Source organism: Rutidosis leptorrhynchoides, chromosome 9, assembly GCF_046630445.1.
Source record: "Rutidosis leptorrhynchoides isolate AG116_Rl617_1_P2 chromosome 9, CSIRO_AGI_Rlap_v1, whole genome shotgun sequence".
Lineage (NCBI taxonomy): Eukaryota > Viridiplantae > Streptophyta > Magnoliopsida > Asterales > Asteraceae > Rutidosis > Rutidosis leptorrhynchoides.
The window spans coordinates 218727662-218737638 of record NC_092341.1 but is presented as its reverse complement, the minus strand read 5'-3'; positions in this window follow the sequence as shown (position 1 = coordinate 218737638).

The following is a 9977-nucleotide window of genomic DNA, read 5'->3' as shown; positions in this document are numbered from 1 at the left end:
AAGCCACTACCCGAGCGCGAAGCTCGTTGACTTCTTCTATTACACCGGGGTGATTGTCGGTTCGGACGAGCGGATAAATAAAATCTAAAATTTGATGTAATATATAATCGTGACGAGATACTCTGGAAATGAGCGAGAAAATGGTGTTTCGGACAGGTTCGCCGGTAAGTGCTTCAGGTTCTTCGTCAAGAGGGCAATGTGGTGGATGGAAGGGATCACCTTATTCTTGTTTCCAATGATTGAGGAGGCTACGAACCCATCCCTAATTCATCCAGAACAGGTGATGACTGATTGGTTGATCTATTCCGGTCACACTGCTTTCGGAGCTTGAATGGGATTCCATTTCGGAATCTGAGTGACTTGAACTGATGACGAATTCCATTTCGTACGATTGGATAAAGGATTTTTTTTTTCCGATATGAAATGATTTTGGCTAACGGATGGTATTCTAATTACACATATATATATATATATATATATATAGATATATATATATATATATATATATATATATATATATATATATATAGATCAAAAGATTTCGTAGATTACGGAGGACTTTGCGGGATATGTCCGGCAAAGTTTAAAGTAACAGATACGATAAGATATGATTTAGCAGATATGCTAAGATATGAATTTTTATCTATACACTATTCATGCAATCAATGCAGCAAGACGTGTCTTAGACTAAAAATGATAAGCAGGTAATTTCCTGAGGATGATAAGTAGTTAATTTTCGACACAAAATGATAAGCAAAACTTTTGACATGCAGACACGGTCGAAGTCCAGACTCACTAATGCATCCTATCGACTTATCAGTTAGACACACTAATGCAGACCTGGTTCGCTAAGACCACCGCTCTGATACCAACTGAAAGGACCCGTTCATATACATTATAAACGATTCACAATAGTTGATTACATTGCGAGGTATTTGACCTCTATATGATACATTTTACAAACATTGCATTCGTTTTTAAAAGACAATCTTTCTTTACATCGAAAATTGACAGGCATGCATACCATTTCATAATATCCACTATCCAACTATAAATTGATTTAATAATAATCTTTGATGAACTCAATGACTCGAATGCAACGTTCTTCGAAATATGCTATGAAAGACTCCAAGTAATATCTTTAAAATGAGCAAATGCACAGCGGAAGATTTCTTTAACACCTGAGAATAAACATGCTTTAAAGTGTCAACCAAAAGGTTGGTGAGTTCATTAGTTTATCATAATCATTTATTTCCATCATTTTAATAGACCACAAGAATTTCATTTCCAGTTCTCATAAATATACGTCCCATGCATAGAGACAAAAATAATCATTCATATGGTGAACACCTGGTAACCGACATTAACTAGATACATATAAGAATATCCCCTATCATTCCGGGATCCTCCTTCGGACATGATATAAATTTCGAAGTACTAAAGCATCCGGTACTTTGGATGGGGTTTGTTAGGCCCAATAGATCTATCTTTAGGATTCGCGTCAATTAGGGTGTCTGTTCCCTAATTCTTAGATTACCAGACTTTAATAAAAAGGGGCATATTCGATTTCGATAATTCAACCATAGAATGTAGTTTCAATTACTTGTGTCTATTTCGTCAAACATTTATAAAAGCGCATGTATTCTCAGTCCCAAAAATATAAAGGGTAAAAAGGCAAATGAAACTCACCATACTGTATTTCGTAGTAAAAATACATATAACGTCATTGAACAAGTGCAAGGTTGGCCTCGAATTCACGAACCTAAATTAATTATATATATTTATGTGTTGGTCAATATTTGTCTAACAAATTAGGTTAAGTCATAGTGTACCACAATCCTAATGCTCGAGACTAATATGCAAAAGTCAACAAAAGTAAATTTGACTCAAAATAATTTCCAAAAATCTATACATGATTAATATATAGTTTAAATATCGTCGTTTTATATTTTTAAATATTTTTAAAAGATTTATTAGAGTAAATAATATAATTTATTTATTAATAAATAAAATTTTAAATTAAATTCATATAATAAAATATACTTTTATATATATTAAGTAATAAAATTTATAGGGTTCATTTAATATCATAAAGATAATATGATAGGTATTATTAAAGTAAGTTATTACACGTAGTAAAATATGTTTGTATCACATATTTATTTGATAAAATAATATCTATAATGATAGTAAGTAAAAGTTGTATTATTTTGTAATAATAATTATTATTATAAAAATATCAATATTTATAATTACTAAGATGACATTATGATAAAACGATAATTCTAATTATGATAACTTTAATATTTACGATAATTTTTAATATTATCTTTAAAATAATAATTCTATTTAAAATAATAATAATAATGATATTTTATAGTAACAATGACATTTCTATTAAAATGATAATTTTTGTTAAAATGATAGTTTTAATACTAACGATACTTTTAATAATAATAGTAATGATAAAAATAATAAGAATGATAATTTTATCTAAATCAATATCTTATAATATTTTAATTTCATCATAATACTCTTACTCATTATTTCCTAATCGTTTTGTTTAATAGCTTTTAATCGTCTTTTATATCGTGTTCATAATAATGATAATAATAGTAATCAAAATAATTAGGTGTTACAAATATTTGTTTTAAATACACTAATATTAATAATGATAGTTACTATAACATTATTAACGATAATACTAATAATTATCTTAATGATAATATAGTAATAATAATAATAACAATAACAATAACCATTTTTAAATAATGATATATATATTAATAACGATAATAATAATAATACTAATAATAATAATAATAATAATAATAATAATAATAATAATAATAATAATAATAATAATAATAATAATAATAATAATTGGATAATAATAATAATACTAATTATAACTTTAACGATAATAACGATAGTAATAATAAAAAAAAATAACAATTTTTAATGATAAATTCCTTTTATTGATAAAGATAATAATAATCATAATAATAAGATAAAACTAGAACGACGATAAAAACGATGATAATAATAATCATTTTTAATAAAAATATTAAAAATTCAATTGATTATAACTTCTAATCCGTTCATCGAAACCATTCGATATCTAAAGGAAAAGTTCTTAATTTTTCGCTAGCTTTCCAAGGACATGCATATCTTATACCTTATCTTAACCTCAAGTGTAACTAATTCAACATTCAACCTAACCTGTCTAAGGGCAATATTAAAAGTACAAGCATGCATAATCCTAAATACTCGAGCACTAGTCAGGGATACACTATTAGTATGTAAAAGTTAAATTATGAGTACTCACATATCAATATTGAGATTCAATATTGCAGAAAAGGTACGTAGACGCAACGGAAATGATAAAACACTATATTGACCTCACGAGCATACCCATGAACCATACTCAATCATCTCCATAGCTATAACTCATAATTTCCTTAATCCTATCCCACTCGAAAAACAATTTCGAAATCACTCGGACAGCACTCTGTCGTAATATTTTATGTATACTAATAATATCTTGAAATAATACGGAGTAAATATATATATGTAAATCGATTGAGAGAGTTTAGAGAAAAATATTTTCAAGTTTCTATGAAATAATGAAACCTATTGAATTCTATTTATAATAGATTTTTGAATTATTAAAGTGAATTATTAAAGTATGAATTATTAAAGTGAATTATTAAAGTATGAATTATTAAAGTGAATTATTAAAGTTAAAGTAAAGTAAAAATAAAGTAAAGGTAAAGTTTAAGTATAGTAAAAGTATAAAACTATGTACGTATAATACGCGTATAAATATATATAATATTAATTTAAATCGTTATATATATAAAATAAAATATAAATATCGTTATCTTTATCATACTAGTTAAGTAATGAGTTGTCAAAAGTGGTTCTAGATATTTATAAAAGTTATATACGTTTTAATAATAAAGTTCTTTTTAAACTGAAAACGTTTTTGTACGTTTAAAACTAAATAGATCAATCGAGTCTTTATGAGATTCAATCTTCCACTATCCTTTGTCTAGTTCTCAATGATTGATAATTTGTTCTTATTTATAAATCACTTTACCATTTTCCGAATATTGTTAAAATGGAAAGATTTCTCAAATCAACGTGGGCCTTTCAACAGAGACTTGTAATCATAATTCAATATATCTGATAATTCAATCATTTGATCTTATCTTCTAATTCCATTGATAAACATTTTGAAACAGATACAATCATATAAAGTATTTAATCTAATATTTTATTTACGTTTCAAGTTATAATATATATACACATATACAAATATAATCATATTCGTTTAATGGTTCGTGAATCGTTGGAACTTGGTCGAGGTTGAATGAATGTATGAATATAGTTTAAAATTCTTGAAATTTAACTTAACAAATATTGCTTATCGTGTCGGAAACATATAAAGATTAAAGTTTAAATTTGGTTGGAAATTTCCGGGTTGTCACAATTACCATGTAAGTACCTGAGACAACTTCGTGCGATTGTTTGGCTTCATCATTGGTCATCAAATAGTTGCGACCCCTAGCCGTACCCGCCGCCTTCTCTAACCGTTTCACATTGTCGTTTCGCAAGTCGGGACACTCCGGCTTCTTATGCCCTTCTTTGCCGCAATTAAAACAAGTGACTTTGTTTCCGGAACGTGGTTTCGGACACTCACGAGCCATATGACCCGGTTGCCCACAATTGTAGCACGTATAAGAAAACCCGCCGGTAGTGCCCTTCTTTGCACTATTGACACTTTCGGCCCCCCTCTTGCTCTTGCTCTTCTTGCTTGAGGCGTTAGAGTAACTAAAACCTTCAAATTTTATTTTGGAAAACATGAAATCACTCTTTCTTGGAACCTCCGGCTCAAAACCCCGAGCCAACTCGAATAATTCATCAAAAGACTTAGCCATACCCCGACTAATCTTCCCCTTGTACTCATCATTCAAAGTACGGTAGAAATCCTTCATGAGCTTATGATCATCACCAACATATTTCGGGCAAAAACGAGTCTTTGCCAAGAATGTAGTCTTGAGGGTAACCAAATCCATGGAACCTTGTTGCAAATGGTGCAACTCGTCCCGGATTCTATCGAGATCGGAAGAAGTTCGGTATTCCTTGAAAAACTCCTTCTTAAACTCTTCCCACGTCAAGCCCATACATTGTTCCTCACCATACAAGTTGATTTTATCATCCCACCATAACTTAGCCTCTTCTCGTAGCATGCTAGAGCCATACCTCGCCTTCTTCTCGGGAGGACATTCCGAGGTACGGAAAGCTCCCTCAATATCGGAGATCCAACATGTACTTTTCAAGGGATCTCGCACCCCATTAAACATCGGGGGTTGAGCATCCTTGAAGTTCTTGTAGTGGAAGTCCCGCCTTTCTTCGCCTCCTTCACCGCGAGGATAGATATTCCTAGCGTCAAGGGCCTCTTCGATAGTGGCCTTCATTCGTTCATTTATCAAATCGGTCACCTGCCCATCGACCGAATCTTGAAAGACCTTTCGGACATCCGTAAGAAAATCCGCTTTTAACTTTTTATAGACGGCCTCAACCTTGGCAGAAAACTCGGCGTCCTCGCTTGTACTTCCGTTATCATGATCGGGACCGTTTCTCGTCTTCATTATATAAAACGAAATAGGTTAAACCACAAAAACGAAAGGACAAATTACATATGTATATACATATATGCCACACTACTCCATCTCTCTCAACAATCGTCGTACATTGCTTGTTTAACACGATTTGCACCCGTAACAACGGTAGCTACTCGTTGTTAAGCGAGCACATCGCATTCACTTGCTAGTACAACGTCCGTCTTGCTTGATGATTGCTAAACACAACACAAAACAATTAGCACAAGGTTAATTCTCATAAACCAAAGCACTAACAATTCCCGGTTAGACCCAAAGTCCTACAAGTCCCGCATAAAGCGCTCACACAATAAAGTCTAAGTCTAGGCACCTATCTCAAGTCTCCTAAATCCCTTAGACCATGCTCTGATACCACTTGTAACAACCCGACTTCATAACCCAAAAACGCGTACCAAAAAAAAAAATTTTAAGGCAGTGCATCTGGACGGCGTCCAGAATCCTGGACGGCGTCCAGCTCAGAAGGGTGGGACGGCGTCCAGAGTTTTGGGACGGCGTCCAGCTCAAACAACTGGGATGGCGTCCAAGCAATTGGGACGGCGTCCCAATGGTCTTCCAGCTACTGATCACGGGTCCAACTCACACGAGCGGAAAACCCGCTTCTCGACACTTTCAAACGAAAACCTTTTTACCACAAGTCAATATAAATGAAACTCAGAGATTTTCATCATCAAATCAAGTTTTACATCAACGGGTCCACATCGCCCATTTTACGAGTTTCGTTCTAAAATAAAAGTTTCGACCAAATATAAGTTTAAGTTCCAAACGACACTAGAGCATGGTGTTTGGGGTTAAACTACCCAATCTCGGTCGAACTCCAAAAGGTAACACCCAAAAGCATACCCTAACAAAACAAGTGGGAGATCACTAATCCAATTGAACGCTCTTACCCTTGTCAATGCCCGAGCCTATAAAAAAAGTAAACAACGAGAGGGTAAGCAAAGCTTAGTGAATGCAATAATTATACGAATACATATATAATTATACCTACTTGCATACACTTACACAACCGCAAACATGCTAGCAAACAACATTAGATCATCGTCGCAATAACAAGCTATAATTCACCAATACCCCCAAGCTAGCATAACATCTGCATATAAATGTAACTCGAATAATATAATATGCTTACAACACAAATAACCATGGTTAATCAATAGTACAAGGGAACGGCGCTCGCGAAAACGCCATCGGTGTTCATAACATCCGTTAGGGCACTTAACACCTCGCACCACTAACCCCTAGGGTGGCACCTTAACACCTCGGCACATCACCCCGAGTGGCATCTTAACACCTCGATGTATCACTCATTATTTTACGGAGTGGTGTCTTAACACCTCGACACTACACTCCTAGGTGGCATCTTAACACCTCGATGCTACACCCGAGTGGCATCTTAACACCTCGATGCTACACTCTTCACGTGAAACATGGTGTCTTAGCACCTCGACACTACACATTTCACGCTACAACAAATAGATACATTATATACATACGCATATAATTATTCCACTCACCTCAAAGTCTTCGTGTAAGATAACCGAACTTGCAACGTCAATGTAACGTACCTATTACATTTTAGCACATAATCAATTCACAACTCAAGTCGGTCAAGCAACTCACTTAACAATCTAGAGTCTTTTGACCCTAAGTGCAATCCCGACCCATTTTGCACCTTTAACCCTAATAATGGGTTAACTTCACTAAAAATCCTAACTTTAGCCAATTAAGGTCTTAACACACTTTTAACCACAAAGTTAACTCGTTTTCATACATGCAAGACAACCTAGGTCATCAAAGACCCATTTGACCCATTTCTAGGTCAACACACCCATTTGGGTCACCATTTGGGTCTTCATGACCCAAACTTACCCGAAAACCCCAAATTACTCACAAATGGGTTTTATGTGCAATACTAACCCAAACCCTAACCCTTAAACACATTAAACTAAGGTAATCAAGTTTAGGGCTTACCACAACAATCAAAACGAAGCTAACGAGGAGATGAACAACTTTAATGCTCGAGCTAAAACCCGAAACAAGCTTCTTCTTCTCCGATTTGAGCTTTCTCACACTTGAATCACACTCTCTCACTAGGATTTAAGTGGATGAAGTTTGGTGGTTAGGAATGGAGTAATGAGGCTCAACCAAACTGCTCTAGGGCCTTTAATTCGTCCACCAAATGAAATTACCAGTTTACCCATCTAAAATATTTAAAAGTAAAAAGACATGCCTGCCAGCCATCCTGGACGGCGTCCAAAATGTTGGACGGCGTCCAGGTCTTCAATCTGGGACGGCGTCCCAAATATTTGGACGGCGTCCAAACCCAAAAAGAAGACAGGATCTTACAGAGTTCTTCCGGCGACTCGTTCACGAAGTACACAATAAACGTAATTGAAAATTTATCCGATGAAGAAGAAGTTAACTCACGTCGTTATATACGTCGAAATCATTATGAAGCACATGATCGTTTGATGGACGATTATTTTAACGAGGGTTGCAAATATTCGGCTGATAATTTCAAACGAAGATTTCGAATGCGGCGACGTGTTTTTCTTAGGATTATGAATGATATTCTAAGCTACTCAGCAAATCCATTGCCGTATTATTTTAGATGGTTTCATTGAAGACAAGATTCACGCTCGAGCAAGAAGAACGAGGGAGTTACGTGATAGAGAAGTGCATGAAGGTATACGATCTGATTTGGTTGAACATTTGTGGGATCTTCGTGACGACCTATGAATTTTATTACGTATTAGTTTATTTTATGAATTTTAATAAATGTAATGGTTTATTTTATGAATTTTAGTTAATGTAATAGTTTATTTTATGAATTTTAATCAATTATTTTGTTTTTATATTAAATTAGTTAAATACAATATTTAAAATTCAATTTAAAAAAATAAAAAATAAAAAATGGACACTGTAGACACCTCCACCTTACACACTGTCAGTCAATTTCAGTGTCAAAAATGGACACTGAAATTGACACTGAAAAATCGACACGGACACCTTGTGCTCTAATAAATCAAATACTCCGTATTTCAATAAATCGTCTTCTTCCTACAAACATGCAACTTTCTTCCCTCTTAAACATAAACGCCCTAATTCTTCAATCTTCTTTCATACCTTTAGTAAACTTAAATTAACAATATAATCTTACCTTCTAAAACCATAATGATCATCTAACTCGATTTAATCTTTAAAAATTACTTTCTTCAACTATACCATTCAGATTCGAAATATAAAATTTGATGCCCCCCTGTTCTATGATGCCCAATGCCGTCGCACGCTCTGCACGGCCCCAGGGCCGGCCCTGGGTAGAGCTGTTAGCTGATAGCTGAAACTTTTTGAATGTATTTAGGTGTTTGGCAGAGTAGCTAGAGCTATTAGAAATTAGTAAAATGACAAAAATAAACACGAGTAAAAAACATAATTCAAAATTCACAACAAAGCGTAATCTCTAATCATCACAAGTTATAAAATATTTAAACAAAGTAGTATGATACACATGTACCTAAAGCCCTTAGCTCGATACAGATATACTATAATTAATTAATTAATATTAATATAACAGAACCAAAGGAGTCATGAATTTAAAACATATTGGAAAACAAGTTAAAAAAGAAAATCATATAGTATACATTCACAGAAACTACATACAGATATAGATGGATGACGGTATAAGATGAAAATACTACATTTTATATATTTAATTAATATACAGATATACAAGATGAAAATAATATTATTTAATAAAACAAAAAGTGGGTGCTTCAAGTTGTGTTTGATTTAGGGTGCGTTTGATAAAACTGAATAATTTAGCGCTGAATGGTTCAGAATCTGAATGGTTGATAATGCTAAAAACAAACATATATTTCATAGCATTATCCCTCAAGAAAGAAAAGCTTTTAGTTGCAATTGTTCTATTTACAAGTGATATTCGTTTAAATAATAAAAGGTGAAGACAAAAGACAGATTCGACGAATTGAAGACGCAAACGATCAAAAAGCTCAAAAGTACAAAATACAATCAAAGTGGTTCCAATTATTGATAAGAAACGTCTCAAAATTACAAGAGTACAAGACACGAAACGCAAAATACAAGATATTAAATTATACGCAAGGACGTTCGAAAAACCGGAACCGGGACCAAAGTCAACTCTCAACGCTCGACGCAACGGACTAAAAATTATGAGTCAACTATGCACAAGAATATAATATAATATTTAAATAATTATATAAATTATTTATATATTATATATATTTAAAAATAACGTCGACAAACTTGAAA